Raw genomic sequence first — 21,615 nt, 5'->3', positions numbered from 1 at the left:
TAATTGTATTTTTGTTGTTTTTGTTGTTCTTCTCTGCTCCATTTTCTTTCTCTTGCTCACTTTCCTTGTGATTGATGATTTTTTATAGTGTTACCCTTGGAATCTTTTCTGTATTATTTACACATGTATTACAGGTTTATGTTTTGTGGTTACCATGAGGTTCATATATAACATCCTAAGTACATAGCAGTCTATATTAAGTTGATGGTTATTAAGATCAAACACATTCTAAAAGCACTATATTTTAATGCTCGCTCCATGTTTCATGAATATGATTTTATATTTTATTTCTTTTTATTTTGTGAGTCCCTTAACTAATTTTTCAGATATATTTGATTTTACTACTTTTGCCTTTCAACTTTCATACTAGCTTTATAAGTGACCGATCTACTACTTTTGGTATTTGTTTGCTTTTACCTATGATTTTTTTTTCCTCTGATAATTTTCTTCTTTTTTAAAAAAATTTTTAATGTTTATTTATTTTTGAGAGAGACAGAGACAGAATGTGAGTGGGTTGAGGCAGAGAGAGAGGGAGGCACAGAATCCGAAGCAGGCTCCAGTCTCCGAGCTGTCAGCACAGAGGCTGACGCGGGGCTGGAACTCACGAGCTGTGAGATCATGACCTGAGCCAAAGTTGGACGCTCAACCGACTGAGCCACCCAGGCGCCCCGTCTGATAATTTTCTTCTAATTATGGTCTTCCTTTTCTTTGCTACTTAAAGAACTCCCTTTAATATTCTTTGTAAATCTGGTCAAATTGTGATGAACTCTTTTAACTTCTGTTTGAGAAATTCTTTATCAGTCTTCAAATTCTGAATTATAACCTGGCCAGGTAGTGTATTGTTGGTTGTAGGTGTTTTCCCTTCAGCACTTGGAAGTCCAGAAGGAAGTGACATGATATACTCAAAGTTTCTGCTAAAAAATCAGCTGATACCCATATGTGTTTTCCCCTTGAGCATAACTAATTGCTGTTCTCTTGCTGCTTTTAAGATTCTTCCTGTGTTCTTAGTTGTTACCATTTGAATTATTATGTGTCATTGTGTAGACCTCCATGGGTTCATCTTGTTTGGAGCTATTATGCTTCCTATACCTGAATATCTGTTTCCTTCCCCAGCTTAGGAAAGTTTTTAGCTATTATTTCTTCAAGTAAGTTTTTCTGCCCCTTTCTCTCTCTCTGCTCCTTCTGGATCCTCTATATTACAAATTTCAGTACACTTGTTGTTGTCCAAGATGTCTTTTAACCTATGTTGTTTGTTTGTTTATTTTGCTGTTTAGCTTGAGTGCTTTCCTTTACCTTGTCTTCCAGATGGCTAATCCATTCTCTTGTATCCTCTAATGTGCTATGGATTTACTGGTGCATTTTTAATTTCAGTTATTGTATTCTCCAACTCTGGTTGGTTCTGTTTTATATCTTCCCTTTCAGTTCTCACTGAATTCATACCCACTTTATTTTCAAGTCTGGTGAGCATCTTTACTTTGAACTTTTTATCAGGTAGATTACTTATTGCTATTTAGTTATCTTTCTGACATTTTCTCTGGTTATTAAATTTGGAGCATATTCCTTTTCTCTTAATATTGTTTTACTTTCTGTGCTTATTTCAATGAATTAGGCAGAACAGCTACTTCTCCTAGTCTTGAAGGAGAGGCCTTATGTAGGAATATCCCCTGTGTAGATTTTCTGTGCTTGGCAGCTTTGGCTGGAGGTATAGCAGGTTAAGACTGGTATTCCTGGGGTATTCTACTCTGATTCCAACCTGTGGAACAGCTAGAGCTGAAAAGAGCTCAGGTTAGGAGTTCCTGAGGCATTGTGCACAGGGATACCGTGTCAAGATGTCTGGAGCTTCAGTGGGCATGGGCCAGGGGGTCTTGGGGAATTCCACACAGGTGTCACCCTGGCAGTTGGCTTGAGAAGTGGGAGAACCATGGTAGGAATGCAGGAGCTAAAGCAAGTGTGGTATGGGAGCTCCCAGGTTGATTTGCACAGGGATGCCCTGGTATGTTGTCTGGAGATAAGGTGGGTACAGGCCTGGAGTGTCCAGCAGTGCTTGTAGCCTTTTTCATTTTGGCAAGACAACTGGAGCTGTAGTGGGCACTCTCTGGAGATGTCCTGGTATGTGCTGTGCTGGAATCATTTTCCTGGGATGCCTGGAGCTCAGGTGGGTGCAGGAGGGCTTTCCTTAAGGAGAAATATAGGGTTGGTGTGGTTTAGGGACCTGGGACTTTTGAGGCAGAACACTGACTAGATCCTGCTTTTGTGTGTGCTAACTGGATGAAGGGAGTATGTAAACCTTACAGAATGCCAGCACCTAATCCCAAAGAAGGGTCCAGCAGACCCCCCACCATATGGTGGAAAATCAACCCTTACTTATGTTCTAGCTCTTCTGAACTACAGCTTTTTTTAAAATATAACTTATTGTCAAATTGGCTAACATACAATGTGCAAAGTATGCTCTTGGTTTTTAGGGTACATTCCCGTGGTTCATTGCTTACATACAATACCCAGTGCTCATCCCAACAAGTGCCCTCCTCAATGCCCATCACCCATTTTCCCCTCTCCCCTATCTCCTCATCCACCCTCAGTTTGTTATCTGGCTTTAAGAGTCTCTTATGGTTTTCCACCCTCCCTCTCTGTTTGTAACTATTTTTTCCCCTTCCCTTCCCCCATGGACTTCTGTTAAGTTTCTCTAGATACACAAATGAGTGAAAACATATAATACGTATCCTCTGACTGACTTATTTCAGTCAGCATTATACCTTTCAGATCCATCCACATTGTTGCAAATGGCATGATTTCATTCTTTCTCATTCCCAAGTAGTATTGAATTATATATATAAACCACATCTTTATCCATTCATCAGTTGATGTACATTTAGACTCTTTCTATAACTTGGCTATTGTTGAGAGTGCTGCTATAAGCATTGGGGTACATGTGCCCCTATGTGTCAGCATTCCTGTATCCTTTGGATAAATTCTCAGTAGTGCTATTGCTGGTTTGTAGGGTAGTTGTATTTTTAATTTTTTGAGGAACCTCCACACTTTTCCAGAGCAGCTGCACCAGTTTGCATTCCCACTAGCAGTGCAAGAGGATTCCTATTTCTCCACATCCTTGACAGCATCTATAGTCTCCTGATCTGTTCATTTTAGCCACTCTGACCGGTGTGAGGTAGTATCTCAGTGTGGTTTTGATTTGTATTGCCCTGATGAGACGTCAAGCATCTTTTCATGTGTCTGTTGGCCATCTGGATGTCTTCTTTAGAAAAGTGTCTATTCATGTCTTCTGCCCATTTCTTTACTGGATTATCTGTTTTTCAGGTAATGAGTGGTGAGTTCTTTATAGATTTTGGATACTGACCCTTTAATGAATATGTCATTTGCAAGTATCTTCTCCCATTCTGTCAATTCTTTTTACTTTTGTTGATTGTTTCCTTTGCAGTGCAGAAGCTTTTTATCTTGATGAGGACCCAATAGTTCATTTTTGCTTTTAATTCCCTTGCCTTTGGAGATGTGTCAAATAAGGAATTGCTGCAGCTGAGGTAAAAGAGGTTGTTGCCTGCTTTCTTCTCTAGGGTTTTGATGGTTTCCTATCTCACATTGAGGTCTTTCATCCATTTTCAGTTTATTTTTATGTATGGTGTAAGAAAGTGGTCTAGTTTCATTCTTCTTCACGGTGCTGTCCAGTTCTCCCAGCACCATTTGCTAAAGAGACCGTCTTTTTTCCATTTGATACTCTTTCCTCCTTTGTCAAAGATTCGTCAGCCATACATTTGTGGGTCCAATTCTGGAGTCTCTATTCTATTCCATTGGTATATGTGTCTCTTTTTGTGCCAATACCATACTGTCTTAATGATTACAACTTTGTAGTAGAGGCTAAAGTCTAGGATTGCAATGCCTCCTGCTTTGGTTTTCTTCTTCAATATTACTTTAGCTATTTGAGGTCTTTTGTGGTTCTATACAAATTTTAGGATTGCTTGTTCTAGCTTTGAGAAGAATTCCAGTGCAATTTTTATTGGGATTGCATTGTATGTGTAGATTGCTTTGGGTAGCATTGACATTTTAACAATATTTATTCTTCTTATCCATGAGCATGGAATGTTTTTCCATTTCGTTGTATCGTCAGTTTGCTTCATAAGTTTTCTATAGTTTTCAGCATAAAGATCTTTTACCTCTTTGGTTAGGTTTATTCCTATGTAGTTTATGGTTCTTGGTGCAATTGTAAATGGGATAAGTTTCTTGATTTCTCTTTCTGTTGCTTCATTATTGGTGTACAGAAATGCAACCAATTTCTGTACATTGATTTTGTATCCTGCTAATTTGCTGAATTCATGTATCAGTTCTAGTAGTCTTTTGGTGGAGACTTTCAGGTTTTCCGTGTAGAGTATCATGTTGTCTGTGAAAAGTGGAAGTTTGACGTCTTCTTTGCCAATTTTGATGCCTTCGATTTCCTTTTGTTGTCTGATTCCTGATGCTAGGATTTCCAACACCATGGTAAACAACAGTGTTGAGAGTGGACATTCCTGTCATATTCCTGATCTCAGGGGGAAAGCTCTCAATTTTTCCCCATTGAGAATGATATTAGCTGTGGGATTTTCATATATGGCTTTTATGATGTTTAGGTATGTTCCTTCTATCCCGACTTTCTTGAGGTTTTTTTTTTTTTTTTTTTTTTTTTTTATCAAAAAACAATGCTGCATTTTGTTGCATCTGTTGACAGGATCATATAGTTCTTATCCATGCCTTTATTAATGTGATGTATCACATTGATTGATTTGTGAATGTTGAACCAGCCCTGCAGCCCAGGGATGAATCCCACTTGATCATGGTAAATACTTCTTTTTATATGCTGTTGTATTCGATTTTCTAGCATCTTGTTGAGAATTTTTGCATCCATGTTCATCACGGATATTGGCCTCTAATTCCTCTTTGTTGTGGGTCTCTGTCTGGTTTGGGAATCAAGGTAAGGTTAGCCTCATAGAATGAGTCCAGAAGTTTTCCTCCATTTCTGTTTTTTGGAACAGCATGAAAGAGATAGGTATTGACTCTGCTTTAAATGTCTGGTAGAATTCTCCTGGGAAATCATCTGGTCCAGGACTCTTATTTGTTAGGAGATTTTAGATAACTGATTCAATTTCTTTATTAGTTATGGGTCTGTTCAAATGTTCTATTTCTTCCCATTTGAGTTTTGGTAGTGTGTGGGTGTCTAGGAGTTTGTCCATTTCTTCCAGGTTGTCCAGTTTGTTGGCATATAATTTACATAGTATTCTCTGATAATTGTTTGTATTTCTGAGGAATTGGTTGTGATAAATCCAGTTTCATTTTTTATTTTATCTATTTTGGTCCTCTTTTCTTTTTGAGAAGTCTTCCTAGGGGTTTATCAATTTTGTTTATTTTTTTTTTTCAAAAAACCAACTCTTAGTTTCATTCATCTGTTCTACTGTTGTTTGTTTTTTTGTTTTGTGATTTTTTTTTTTTTTTGGATTCTATATTGTTTATTTCTGTTCTGATCTTTATTATTTTTTTTCTTCTGCTGGCTTTTGGGTTTCGTTGTTGTTCTGCTTCTAGTTCCTTTAGGTGTGCTGTTCGATGTTGTATTTGGGGATTTTCTTATTTCTGGAGATAGGCCTGGATTACAGTGTATTTTCCTCTTAGCACTGCCTTTGCTTCATCCCAAAGAGTTTGGATTGTTGTGTTTTCATTTTCATTTGTTTACATACATTTTTTAATTCCTTCTTTAATTACCTGGTTGACCTGTTCATTCTTTAACTTCCATGAATTTGGAGGTTTTCCAAACTTTTCCTGTGGTTGACTTCAAGCATCATAGCATTGTTGTCTGAAAGTGTGCATGGTATGATCTCAATTCTTTTATATTTATTGAGGGCTGTTTTGTGACCCAGTGTATGCTTTATCTTGGGGAATATTCCATGTTCACTCAAGAACGTATTCTGCTGCTTTAGAATAAAAAGTGCTGAATGTATCTGTCAAGTCCATCTGTGGTAGTGTATCATTTAAGGCCATTGTTTCTTTATTGATTTTCTGTCTAGATGATCTGTCCATTTCTGTCCCCTGCAATTACCACATTCTTACCACATAAGACTGCTTATGTTTGTTATTGTTTTATATATTTGGGTGTTTTTGAATTTGGTGCATAATCATTTATAATTGTTAGCTCTTCTTGATGGATAGACCCTGTAATTATGACATAATGTCCCTTTTCATCTCTTGCTACAGCCTTTAGTTTAAAATCTAGTTTGTCTAATATAAGTATGGCTACTCCAGCTTTCTTTTGACTTCCAGTAGCATGATAGATAGTTCCCTATCCCCTCACTTTCAATTTGAAGGTGTTCTCAGGTCTAAAATGGGTCTCTTGTAGACAGCAAATAGATGGGTCTTTTTTTTTTATCCATTCTGATAAACCATGTCTTTTGGTTGGAGAATTTAGCTCATTTACATTCAGTGTTATTATGGAAAGATACGGGTTTAGAGTCATTGTGTTATCTGTAGGTTTCATGCTTGTAGTGATGTCTCTGGTCCTTTGTGGTCTTTGCCACATTCCACTCACAGAGTCCCCCTTAGGATCTCTTGTAGGGCTGGTTTAGTGGTGATGAATTCCTTCAGTTTTTGTTTGTTTGGGAAAACCTTTATTTCTCCTTCTATTCTGAATGACAGACTTGCTGGATAAAGGATTATTGGCTGCATATTTTTCCTATTCAGCACATTGAAAATTTCCTTCCACTCCTTTCTGGCTTGCCAAGTTTCAGTAGATAGGTCTGCTACTTCCCTTAAATGTCTACCCTTGTAGGTTAAGGCCCGTTTATCCCTGGCTGCTTTCAGAATTCTCTCTTTATCCTTGTATTTTGCCAGTTTCACTATGCTATGTCTTGCACAATATTGGTTCAAGTTATGTCTGAAGGGAGTTCTCTGTGCCTCCTGGTTTTGATGTCTGTTTCCTTCTCCAGATTGGGGATGTTTTCAGCTATGATGTGTTCAAGTATAACTTCAGCCCCTTTCTCTCTCTCTTTTTCTGGAACTCCTATGATACAGATATTGTTCTGTTTCATTGAATCACTTTGTTCTCTAATTCTCCCCTCATGGTCCAGAATTTTTTTATCTCTCTTTTTCTCAGCTTCATCTTTTTCCATCATTTTATCTTCTATTTCACTTAATCTCCCCTCTGTCTCTTCAATCCTTGCTGTCACCGCCCCTAGTTTATTTTGCACCTCCTTTACAGAACTTTTTACCTCATCATGACTAGTTTTTAGTTCCTTGATCTCTTCAGCAATAGATTCTCTGCTGTATTCTATGCTTTTTTTTTTAGCCCAGTGATTAACCTAATGACTATTATTCTGAATTCTTGTTCAGTTATATTGTTTACATCTGTTTTGATCAATTCTTTAGCTGTCATTTCTTCCTGAAATTTCTTTTCAGGAGAATTCTTCCATTTCATCATTTTGGCTAGTTTTAAAATATGTATCCCTTATGTGTTTTAAAATATTGTAATGTGTCCTGCACCTGTGAGCACTACTATATTAAAAAGGAGTCATACAGTGTCCAAGTTCTGGCCCTTTAGGAGGTATTTTTTAAAGAGTGTTACTTGCTCTCTGTTGTTGTGACTTTGGTTACTTTATCTCCCTACTCATAGTGATGTCTTGACCCTCCACCAGGTGTGCTTTGATTTTTTCATTAAAAGAGCCCTGGAAAGGAAAACAAACAAACAAAAAACAAATGAAAATAAAAAAACAGAAACACCAGCTACAAGTAAACAACAGGGTGCTGATGGAAGAGGCCTTATCCCATACAAAGAGAGAAAAGACATGGGCAGGGGAAAAAGAAAATAAAATTGACCAGAGATACTCTATGGCTTAATCCAGAAAGAGAAAAAGGAAAATAAAAAGGGAGGTGTGGAACACATATCAAGAGAATGGACTAAATATGTCTGCTTAAACAAACCAACAACCAGAGTAACCAGACTAGAGGACAGAAGAGATAAGAAGGAGAAAAGGAAGGAAGAATATATCTATATAATAAGAACTTCCCAAGAATTAAACCACGCAATGCAGCAGTGCAGGTCTGGAGGAGGAGCTGTCTGTTTAGTCAGCATCAGTCCTGCTCTAGTAGATAAGCAGTTACCAGGAGTGGAGAGGTGTGGTTTAGTGTAGGTGGGTCCTGCCTCCCCTGTGGGCCCATGTCCAATCCCTGAAGCTCCACCTTGTTGGTGATGAGGAGAAAAATGGTGACACCCCAGTCTCCCCTCCAGGGACCAGGTATCCCAATCCACCCTGTTCAGGCTATCCTCACTGTGCCGCACGTGCAAATGAGGCAGTTTGTCCTGCTCTGCCTATTCTGGTGCCTCCCTGGTGCTTGGCTGGGATTTAAACCCCAATGTCTTAAATATTCCCACTCTGTGTGTCCTAGTTCTGGGGAAGAGCCTCCCTGCCACCTCACAGTGCCGTGCATGTGGTTTTTCTGAACTATAGCTTTTGTCTGTGTTTGCTTGTGATTCCTTAGTATGATCCCTTTCCATTGCAGTTTGCACCACTGGGAATGGGGTTCCCATTGTTACCACATCTCTGTGTCTCCTGCAATTCTTTATATGGTCCCTGTATCTTTTATTGTATAAAAGCTGTTCAATAAGCCCTTAGTTATTCAGGAGAAATTGCTCTATATATAGGTGTAGATTTGATGTGTCCATGGAGGAGGTGAGTTCAGAGTCTTACTCTGCTGCCATTTAGACCCAAAAGTTCTTTAAAAATATAGCATAATTCAACAACACATTAAAAGGATATACATCATGATCTAGTGAGAATTATTCCTTGGATGCAAAGATAGTTTAACATATGCAAATCAATAAATGTGATGCACCACATTAGTAGAATGAAACATAAAAACCACATGATCATCTCAATAGATGTAGAAAAGACATTTGAAAAAATACATATTAAAATAATAAAAGAAAATAATAACATTAAATAGTAAACATTAAATAATAAAATAACCATTAAATAATTAAATCTCTGAGTCTGGGTGGCTCAGTTGACTAAGCATACAACTCTTGCTATCAGCTCAGTTCGTGATCTCACCAGCACAAATCAAGCCCCATATTGGGCTCCATACCCACTGGGTGTGGAGCCTGCTTGGGACTCTCTTTCCCTCTCTCTCTGTTCCTACCCAGCTCATTCTCTCTCTCTCTCTCTCAAAATAAATAAATATTTAAATAATAATAAAATCTCTCCACAAATTGAGTACAGAAGGAATATACCTCAAGATAATGAAGATCATATACAACAAAAGCACAGCTAACACCACACTCAACAGGGAAAGATTTTCCTATAAGAACAAGACAAGGATGCTCACTCTCACCACTGTTATTCAACTCAGTATTGGAAGTCCTATCTTGGGCAAGCAGGGATGGAAATAAAAGGCATCCAAATAAAAAAAGGAAATAAAATTGTCATTATTTGTAGATGATATGATCTTATATGTAGAAAATTCTAAATAATCAACCAAATAACTGTTGGAATTAATCAACAAATTTAGTAAAGTTATAGGATTTAGAGTCAACTTGCATAAATCTTATGTTTGTAGACACAAATAAGAAAAATTCTGAAAAAGAAATATAAAAAGGTGTCTCTTTTACAGTAACATCAAAAACAATAAAATATTTAGGAATAAATTTAACCAAGGAAGTGAAATATCTGTATGATGAAAATTACAAGATTCTCATAAAAGAAACTGAAGGCACACACAAAAAGTGGAAAGACACCCCATGCTCATTGACACGAATAATATTGTTAAAATGTCCATACTGCCCAAAGTCATCTACATATTCATGCAATCCCTATAGAACTTCCAGTGGAATTTTTCACAGAAATACTATATATAATTCATGTGGAACTACAAAAGATCCAGAAGAGCCAGAGCAACCCTGAAAAATGAGAATAAATCAAGAGGAATCATACTTCCTTGTTATTTCAAACTGTATTACAAAACTATGGTAATTAAAGCAATATAGTACTGGCATAACAGACACACATTCCAATGGAATAGAGAGCCTGAAAATGAGTCTTCACATATGGAGTCAACAAATATTTGACAAGGGAGCCAAGAATGTTCAATGGGGGAAAATAGTCTGTTTAACAAATGGTGTGGGGGAAACTGGATAAATATATGCAGACAAATATTAGATCCTTATACCACTCACAAAAATTAATTCAAAATAGATTAAAGACTTAAAAAGAAGACCTGATACTTTAAAATTCCTAACAGAAAAAAAAGAAGCTCCATGACATTGGTTTTGGCAATATTTTTTTTAGATACAATACCTAAAGAACAAGAAACGAAACCTAACATCAACAGTGAGACTAAATCAAACTTAAAGAATTCAAATAAAAAGAAACAATAGACAAAATGAGAAGGTAACTTATAGAATGAGAGAAAATGTTTGAAACTATTGCATAAGGAGTTAATATCCAATATATAAAGAACTTAACAAAAACCATCGGATTGAGAAATGGGCAGAGGACCTGACTGTGCTTTTTTTTTTTTTTTTTTTTTTTTTTTCAAAAAAAGACATACAAATGGCCAACAGTTACCTGAAAAATGCTTAACATCACTAATCATCAGGGAAATGAAAACTGATGAAATATCACTTCACATCTGTTAAATAACTATCAGGAAAACAACGACAAGTACCGTTGAGTTTATGGAGAAAATAGAGCTCTTTAACATTGTTGTTTAGAATGTAAATTAGTTCAGTCACTATGGAAAACATTATTGAGGTTCCTCAAAAAACATAAAAATATAGAACAACTATGATCTATATCATAATATGGTCCAGCAATCTCACTTCTAGGTATATATATGAAGGAAATGAAACACGATAATGAAAAGATGTGCATTAGCATGTTTATGGCAGCATTATTCACAATAGACAAGATATGGAAACAACCTAAGTGTACAATGACAGATGGATAAAAAGATATGTGAGATATATATATAAAATATTACTCAGCTATGAGAGAGAAAGAAATCCTGCCATTTGCAACAACATAGATGTACCCTGGGGTCATTAAGCTAAGTGAAATAAGGCAGCTAAGTTTAATGGTCTCTAGCTAATAACCAGCAACACACACACAAAAAAAAAACAAAACAAAAACAACAACAACAATAAAAACCCCCACAAAGTCCCCAAGTCAGAAAACCACAAGGAAATAATTTCTCCAACAACTTATGTTTAGCTTGATAAGCTTGGAAGCAGAATCTTCCTGGTTGAGCCTCCAGATGTGAATAGTTCCACTGATGCTTGACTGTGGCCTCATGAGGCTCTGAACAGAAAACCAAGCTAAGCTGTGAGTGGACTACTAACCTACAGAAACTACGACATAGCAAATGTGTCTTGTTTTAATCCACTAAATCTGTGATACCCTTTTATGTAGCGAAAGATAACTAACACAGGGCTTACATTTGGCATTTTCATCTCTCTACAAGCATGGCTTATTGGGACATGAATTGTTTGTATTCCTTAAATATAATTCATCTTGATGTTTCTCATAAAATCTAATTAATCAGAATTACTTAAAAATAAAGAAGTGTATAATCTTTCCTATTATCATCATACCCATCGATATGATCCAACAACTATACAAAATTGTAAACATGTCATCATAAAGTTAGCATGGCTATGCTTAAATTATGTACATCTAAAATCTACATTCCTGTGTTTGGTTTTTGATTCCACTAATTTCTTGCAGTTTATTGCACAAATATCTTAATTTCTCTGTGGTTCAGTATCCTTATTTGTAAATTAAGGAGAATAATAGTAATTACACTCAGATTAAGTTAGAAAAATGTCAAATATACATGTTCTCAATGAATATTAAATTTTTTTAATTCATGTTGATAGTGTCACTATTAATAGTATATCTAATACATATCTACATTCTTCTCAACATATAAAGGAAGAACTATATAAATGTTCTTTTGCAATTATTTCATTAAATTGTATAAATCACCTAATGTTAAATTTTGAAAATTGTAGAGCCAATAATGAGGTGGCTGGAGATTAATTTTATATATTATTGATTATTCATAACTTTTATTACATTAAAATCACTACTTCTTTGTTGCCATTGATAACCACAGATAGGTCTTCTGTACAGGCTGGAAGTATAATACAATTCAAAATAATATAACATTTAATGTTGAATATATTATCTGCAAACTATATGTTCTTACTTATCCTTCATATCATTATTTACAATTGTCCTTATTCATTCATCCTTTATATCATTGTTTATAATTTCAAATTATAATTAATGATTATATTGGAAATCTAATGCAGAAAATTGAGTAATTAAAATATGTGCATTCATCTCACAGAGTGACCCATAAAAATGTAAATAAGGTGTCTTAATCTTCTGTAACCAAAGTATATAACTAAAAACAAATCAAAACTAAAGAGCAAAGATTTTAATAAAAAGATTCATTTATGAGTAGGTATAAAACATAAATCTTTCTTAGATATGATGCCATCCAATGGCTTTATAAATCATCGTATGATTTTTTGTATGAAAATTTTGCCAGATTGTATGAAAAATACAATCCAGTCTACTTCTGTTTATATCAGCATTTCTTAGACATATATTTTTCTAAAATAGAAGTTTATTGTTTAAATTCAGCAGTAAATGCAAAGGATACACTTCTATATTATTTCTAAAAAAGATTTTATAAATCCTAAAAGAAGAGTCCTTATAATTTGCTACCAAACTTCAAGTTTCAAAGTAAAGAATACACCCAACTTTCCATCTTGAGTCCAATTATCTTCTACGATGTTACTATAACAATTTTAACTGATTCTGTTTGACCAATTTCCTCCTCTAAAATATGATGCAGTGGGGGGTTATGGTCCAAAAGAGTGATGTACAGAAATATTCCTCCTGAAGAAGAACTAAGAGCTGAATAAACGGCTTCTTTTGAACAACAAAAAACAGAGAGACCCCAAAGAAAATAACAAGAGGGATAGAGATACAGTACTAAAGGAAACCACTGTCGCCGATGCTGCACTGCAGTGGGGAGGGATAGCACTGAGAGACTGTGAGCAGACTCATTGCTCTGAATTACAGAAAAAAAAAAAAAAAAAGCCACAGTATAAAAGGCCAAGTTGAATAAAAAGGAGCCATGTTTAGCAACCTACCAAACAGTTGGGGAACTGTGGTAACTTTCTCTGCATTTCAGTGGCTGGCAAGTGCCACAGTTTATATTCTGCCACCACCTTGATAGTTCAGATGGGGGCAGAGTCTGGGCACCATACCTCTCCTGCCTCTGCGTTGAGTTCCAAGCCCCTAACTCAAGTCAGCCCTAAGAGCACTGGGGCACATAAAAAAAAGCTGAAGTTTAAAACAGCCACTAGATAGACTTCCAGGGAAGATGGTGGAGTAGGACGACCCTAAGTTCACTTTATCCCACAGATACAACCAGATAACACCCACATCAGTGTAAATAACCTAAAAACCAACCTGAAGACTGGAAAGACAGACTCTCCACAGCTAAATATAGAGAAGAGGTTGTATTGAAGAGGGTAGGAAAGGGGAGAGAAGATCAGGAGCCAAATGGACCTAGAGGACTACCCCAGGAGGCAGGAACATCAAAGGTGTGGAGAGGTGAAAGAAACTGACCCTCATACCAGGGAGCTCCCATGATGAAGAAGAGCCCCCATAACCAATAGCTTGGAAAATGAGAGGGGCATAATTTCACAAATTCTTACAATCAGTGGGGCTTAACCCTTGAAACTTTAAAAATCAACATGCTCAGCTCTGGGAGAACCAAGGTGAGAGGAAACTGAGCCCCTGCCCCTAGCACAACTAATATCCCCGTAGAGATACAACATAGAAGCAGCTGTTTGAAAAATACCTGGATTATGTGGAAAGATTTATTTACTAATATCAGAGAATATGCTGGAGGGGTAGAGATCTTGGGAGAAAGCTAGGGGGCACCATTGCCTCCCCAATCCCCAGCACAGACACATGGCCATAAGTGGAAACCAGTGCAATGCCACACTCCTTACCTAACTTGCTAGCACCACACTCACTCCCACATTGTCCTGTGGACCTGTCTTCTCCAATATGCTCTTGGCCAGAGCCCATCCAAAGGGCTGGCAGTGTGCAACCGTCCAGACAGCACCCCTCCAAAGTGACTACTCCTTTCGGGGAGGGGAAGTTAACCACACACAGCAGTTCCACTGAAGTGCAACCAGTGGGCTAGGGGCAGACATCTGGTCTGACTGAAGTCCCCATCCACCAATAGAAGCTTCTCAGGGTACAACACAGCGTAAGTCATGTTGTTTAGTACTACTTGTAGTTTAGTACTACTGCACCTCTCGCAAATACTTAGTCTGACTGAACTCAAGCCCAAGGCATCCCCAGACTGGCCCGCTAATAACACAGGGAGCAAACCCTGTCCACAGCAGGCAAAGGGAGCCACTGCAGATGATTGGATTCAAGACAACAGGTGGCTCAGCCATGGGACGCCTGGGTGGCTCAGTCGGTTAAGTGTCCGACTTTGGCTCAGGTCATGACCTCAGTTTGTGGGTTCGAGCCCCGTGTCAGGCTCTGTACTGATAGCTCAGAGCCTGGAGCCTGCTTCAGATTCTGTGTCTCCCTCTCTCTCTTCCCCACCTCTAGTCTCACTTTATCTCCCTCTATCTCTCAAAAATAAATAAATGTAAAAAAACAATTTTTTAAGGTGGTTCAGCCACAACAGTTAGGATACCCCTCTGAAGTGACAGGTTCTGATGAAGAAGGGACATTGCACTTCAGGGCAAGGGACCTCTTCATAAGGCCACTACTTTCAACAGCAAGGCATGTAGCTGACTTTCCTAATATACAGAAACAGAAATAGAATTAGACAAAACAAGGAGACAGAGTAAGATGTCCTAAATGAAAGAACAGGACAAAATCACAGCAAGAGAGCTAAATGAAATGAAGATAAGTAATATTCCTGATAGAGAATTTAAAGTATTATAAAGTATTATAAAGATACTCAATGGACTTAAGAAAAGAGTAGAGGATATTATTGAGACCCTTACCAAATATAGAAATCATAAAAAAAGAGCCTATTAGAGTTGAAAAACTCAACTGAAATTAAAAATACACCACATGGAACAAATAGTAGACTACAGAAACTAGAAGAATGGATCAACAACCTGAAACACAGAGTAATGGAAAGCAATTAAGCTGAACAGGAGACAGAAAAAATAAAAAGTGAAAATAGATGCAGGCAATTCAGTGACAACCTCAAGTATAACAACATTTGCATTATAGGAGTCACAGAAGGAGAAGAGACAGAAAGTGGAGCAGAAAATTTATTTGAAGAAATAGCTGGAAACTTCCCAAATCTAGGGAAGAAAACAGAAATTCAGATCCAGAAGGCACAAAGCTCTTAAAAAATCAACCCAAGGAGATCCACACCAACACAGTGATCAAAATGACAAAAAGTAGTGGTATAGGCAGAATTGTAGAAGTAGCAACAGAAAAGAGAACAGTTGCATACAAGAGAAACCCCATAAATATATCGGCAGATTTTTTCAGCAAAAACTTTTCAGGCCAGAGGGAGTGGCATGATATATTCAAAGTGCTGAAAGAAAAAGAAAACAACAACAACAACAACAAACAGCCAAAAATACTCTATCCAGCAAGGCTACCATTCAGAATAGAAGGAGAGATAAAGAGTTTCCCAGATAAAAACAAAAATAAAAACAAAACAAAGAAAAAGTTAAATTCATCACCACCAACCCATCCTTACAAGAGATGTTAAAAGGGACTCTGAGTCTGAGTGGAAAGGAAAGACCACAAGCCAGAGTAAGAAAAGTAGGAAGCACAGAGGAAATAAAATTAACTCAACATCAAAAGAATAATCCAATTAACAATAGGCAGAAGACATGAATAGACACATCTCTAAAGAAGACATACAGATGGCCAACAGACCTATGAGAAGGTGCTCAATATTACTAATCATCATGGAAATGAAAATCAAAACCACAACGAGATATTGCCTCACACATGTCAGAATGACTGGAATCAAAAACACAAGAAATAAGTGTTGGCAAGCATGTGGACAAAAGTTATCTTTCTGTACTGTTGGTTGGGATTCAAACTGGTGCAGCCATTGTGCAAAACAGTATAGAGATTCCTCAAAAAATTAAAAATCGAACTATCATGTGATGCAATAATATATTACTGGGTATTTACTGAAATAATATGAAAACACTAATTCTAAGGGATATATGCACCCCTATGTTTATTGTAGCATTATTTACAATAGTCAGATTATGGAAGCAGCCCACATGCCCATCAATAGATGAATGGATAAAGAAGATGTGAGATATGTATATATACATGTGTATATTATACACACTAGATCCATCCATATTGTTGAAATGGTAAGATTTCATTATTTGTTATGCCTGAATAATATCCTAATATATATATGTATATAGGTATATATATATATGTGTGTACATATATACGTATATATGTGTATATAGGTATATATATGTGTACATATATATGTATATATGTGTATGTATGTACATATGTGTGTATATATACACGTATATATATGTATATATGGGTATATATGTATGTATATATACATATAGTAGCATATTATTCAGCCATAAAAAATAATCAAATCTTACCATTTCAACAATGTGGATGGATCTAGAGTGTATAATAGTAAGGGAACTCACAGAAAGACTACCATATGACTTGATTCATATGTGGAATTTAAGAAACAAAAAATGAAAGAAAAAAAGAGACCAACCAAAACACAGACTCTTAACTATAGAGAATATACTGATGGTTACTAGAGGTGAGGTTGGTGGAGGGAGGGGTGAAGTGGATTAGGAGGAGGACACTTATCATAATGAGCACTGAGTAATGTATAGAATTGTTGAATCACTATGTTGTACACATGAAGCAAATATAACACTGTATGTTAACTATTCTGAAATTAAAATTTAAAAACAATAAAAAATAAAAGAGCAACTAAAGTACAAAGGGACTAACCCCATAACCCTGCCAAATGAGGAGAGAGCTAGCTACTTGAATTCTTTCCAGGTGAAAAGGACTGGTGAGTACCACAGTTTACTATCCCACTCCTGCTCCACCTTGACAGTATAAATGGGAGCAAAGTCCCCGTATACTAGCTGGCCAACTGCCTAGCCCACATCAACTCCAGCCATCCCACCAAGATTTTCCCAGCATTTCATACTTTGGGATAACCCTGTCAGCTCTCACTATAGTTCCAGCTGTCTTACCAAGATGATACAGACACAAAGCACACCAGAACACCTCAGGCCCAAATATGTGGGCTCTACATGACTTTTTAGGGCATCCCCAGTGCAGAGCACTCAGGGACCTCCTGGCTTACACTTGCTATGGCTCCAGGCACTCCACCAGGGTGCCCTGCATGGAATACACTCTGACACTCTGGCCTGCACTAGCCTTACCTCCAGTTGCACTGAGGACCCTGGGACACCCAGGACTGCATCTAGTTTAGCTATCCTGCCATGTTTCCCTCTGTGTAAAGAGCCCTGGGACCGATCAGTTTGCACCCACTTCAGCTTCACCAGTCTTTCTGGGGTACGTTCTGCACAGAGACCTGGGACTGCCCTGGTCCATGTTTATTCAGCTCTAGATAATACTAGGGCAGCCCAGTACAAAGTGCAACAGGACCCTAGCCCATGCAAGATGTACCTCAGCCAGCCAGCCAGCCATAGTCATCAGACACACACAGTCTACCTTGGGGATGACTATACATGAGAACATTCTTTCAAGTTTAAGAGAATTAGGCTTTATACTTAATACATAGAAACAAACACAGGAAGTCCAGAAAAATGGGGATATAAAAATATTCAAACAAAAGAACAAGACAAAACCTCAGAAAAAGAACCAAATGAAATGGCGATAAGCAATATGTCTGATAAATAATTTAATATATTGATCATAATGTTGCTCACTGGGCTGGAGATGAATGATAGAACTTAGTGAGAAGTTCAACAAAGAGATAGAAAATATAAAAATGAACCAATCAGAGTTGAAGAATGCAATAACTGAAATTTAAATACACTAGAGGGAAACAATAGGAGATAAGGAAGTGAAGAACAGATCAGACATGTGTGGAAGACCATGTATTGGAAAGCACCCAGCTGAACAAAAGAAAACAAAAATTTTAAAAAAAAGATGATAGGACAATGTTTCTCGTGGACAAAATCAAGCAAACATTCACATTATAAGGGTATTAGAAGAAGAAATAGAGAAAGAAGCTATTTGAAGAAATACTAACTGAAAACTTCCTTAACGTAGGGAAGGAAGCAGGCATCCAGGTTCGGTAAGCATAAAATTCAAAACAAATTGAACCCAAGGAGGTGCACACCATGACACATAATAATTAAAATGTCAAAGAGTAGGGGTGCCGGGGTGGCTCAGTCAGTTAAGTATCCGACTTCGGCTCAGGTCATGATCTCACAGTTTGAGTTCGAGCCCTTCATCAGGCTCTGTGCTGACAGCTTAGAGCCTGGAGCCTGCTTTGGATTCTGTATCTCCTTCTCTCTCTACCCCTCTCCCACTTGTGCTCTGTCTCTCAAAAATAAATAAATGTCAAAAATAAATAAATAAATGTCAAAGAGTAGAAGATAAAGAGAGAAATTTAAAAGCAGTGATAGAGAAACAAACAAACAAAAAGTCACATACAAGGGAAATTTCATAAGGTTATCAGCTGATTTTTCAGTAGAGCCTTTACTGGGCAGAAGGGAGTTGCATGATATACTTAAGGAGCTGAAATGAAAAAAAAAAATAAATAAAACCAGAAATACTCTATCCAGGCAGGTTTGGAATTGATAAGATAACTTAAAGAGAAATAAATAGTTTCCCAGACAAACAAAAGTTTAAGGAGTACTTCACCACTAAATTCATTTTAAGAGAAATATTAAATGGACTTCTATAAGAAGGAAAGAAAAGCTCTTAGAGTGGAGTAATGGATTACGAAAACAAGATCCATCTATATGCTGCCTACAAAAGACAATTTAGACCTAAAGACACATACAGACTGAAAGTAAATGGATGCAAAAACATAGTCCATACAAATGAAAGCAAAAAAAAAAAAAAAAAAAAAAAAAAAAGCCAGGACACCAATACTTACATCAGAAAAAACAGGTCTTAAATCAAGGACTATTACAATAGACAAAGGCATCACATAATGATAAAGGGGTTAATCTAAAAAGAGGATATAACAATTGTAAATATCTATGCACTGAACATTGGAGCACCTAAGTCATAAAAAAAAATATTAACAGACATGAAGGGAGAAATTGACAACAATACTTAGGTGATTTTAAACCCAAGTTACATCAATATATTGATCATCCAGCCAAAAAAATCAATAAGGAAACAGTAGCTTTGAATGACATATTAGATCACATTGACTCTACAAATATATACAGAACATTACATACAAAAAAGAGAATAAACATTCTTTTCAAGTACATGTGAAACATTCCCAAGAATAGATCACATGTTAGGCCACAAAACAAGTGTCAATATATTTAAGAAGACTGAAATCCTATCAGCCAACATTTCTGACCATAACAGTATGAAACCAGAAATCAATCACATTAAAAAGAATAATAACTGGAAAAAAACACAGGCAGAAGGTAAACAACATGCTACTGAACAACCGATGAATGGATCAATGAAGAAATAAAAAAATAAATTAAAAATGCATGGAGACAAGTGAACATGAAAAACAATAATCCACAATTTTGCGATGCAGTAAAAGCAGTCTTAGAAGAAAGATATATAGTGATGCAAGCCTACCTCAGGAAACAAGATCTCAAACAATCTAAAATTATATCTAAAGGAACTACAAAAAGAAGAAACAAAACCTAAAGTTAGTAGAATGAAGGAAATAATGTCAGATCAGAAATAAATGAAATAGAAACTAAAAACAAGCAGATCTGATAAATCTTTAGCCAGATTCATGAAGAAAAAAGAAGAGAGGACACGAGTAAATAAAAAACTAAATAAAAGTAAAAACTGACACCACAGTAATGTAAAGGATCATGTATAAAGGAATACTATAAAAAGTTATATGCCAACTAACTGGACACGTAGTAGAAATGGTAGAATTTCTAAAAATGCACAATCTTCCAAAACTGAATCAAGAAGAAACATAAAATCTGCACAGAACAGTCAGTAATGAAATTGAATTGGTAATCAAAAATTCCCCAAAACAAAAGTGTAGGAACAGATGGATTCACAGTTGAATCTATAAAACATTTAAAGAAGGGCTAATACTTAATTCTCCTGAAACTATTCCAAAAAATAGAAAAGGAAGTGAAGATTCTGAATAAATTTTATGAAGCTAGCATTATCCCAATACCAAACCTAAGATACTATAAAAAAAGAAAACTAGAGGCCAATATCCCTGATGAACACAGATGCAAAAATACTCAAAAAAATATATTAGCAAACTTAATTCAATGTTAGAAGGATCATTCACTAAAATCAAGTGAGATTTATTCAGGGATGAAAGGTGGTTCAATATTCTTAAATCGTTCAATATGATGTGCCACTTCAGCAAAAGGAAGGTAAAAATCATGAACATCTCAAAAGTACAGAATAATCATTTGACAAAATTCAACATCTGTTCATGGTAAAATCTCTCAATGAAGTGGGTTTAGAGGCAACATACCTCAACATAATAAAAGCCATCTATGAAAAATTCACAGCTAACACCATATTCACTGGTGCAAAACTGAGAGCTTCCTCAAAAAATATATATGCCCCCCTGTTTATTATATCATTATTTACAATACCCAAGATATAGAAGCAACCGAAGGGTCCATCAAAAGATGAATGGAGAAATAAGAAGAGGTTCACACACACATGTGAGCACACACACACACACACACACACAGCACTGGAATATTACTCTGCCATAAAAAGGATGACATCTTGCCATTTGCAAGAACATGGATGGACCTAGAGTGTATTATGCTAAGTGAAATAAGTCTGAAAAGACAATTACCACGTGATTTCATTTATACGTGGTATCTAAATAAAAAACAAATGAATAAACAAGCAAAAAAAACCCAGAGAATACAAAATACAGAGAATAAACTGAAGGTTGCCATAGGGAATGGGAAAAACAGGTGAAAGGAATGAGCAATACAGGCTGCTAGTTATGAAATGAATAAATCATGGGGATAAAAGGTACAGCATAGGCAATATAGCCAATGGTATTGTAATAGTGTTATATAGGGACAGATGGTAGCTGTATTGCAGTTAAGCATAGCATAAGGCATAAAGGTGTTGAATCACTATGTTATACCTAAAACTAGTGTGACATTGTGTCAACTATACTTCAATTTAAAAAAATAAAATATTTCATACACATTTGGAATTTAAGAAACAAAAGGGGCAAACACAGAGACGGACTCCTAGATACAGAGAACAAATTGATGGTTGCCAGAGGGGTGGCGTGGGGAGAGGGGTAAACAGATAAAGGGGTAACAGCACACTTATCTTTATGAGCACTGAGTAATATATAGAACTGTTAAATCAT

Source organism: Panthera leo, chromosome B1 (assembly GCF_018350215.1).
Source record: "Panthera leo isolate Ple1 chromosome B1, P.leo_Ple1_pat1.1, whole genome shotgun sequence".
NCBI classification, from domain to species: Eukaryota; Metazoa; Chordata; class Mammalia; order Carnivora; family Felidae; genus Panthera; species Panthera leo.
Note: the sequence above shows the minus strand (reverse complement) of the source record.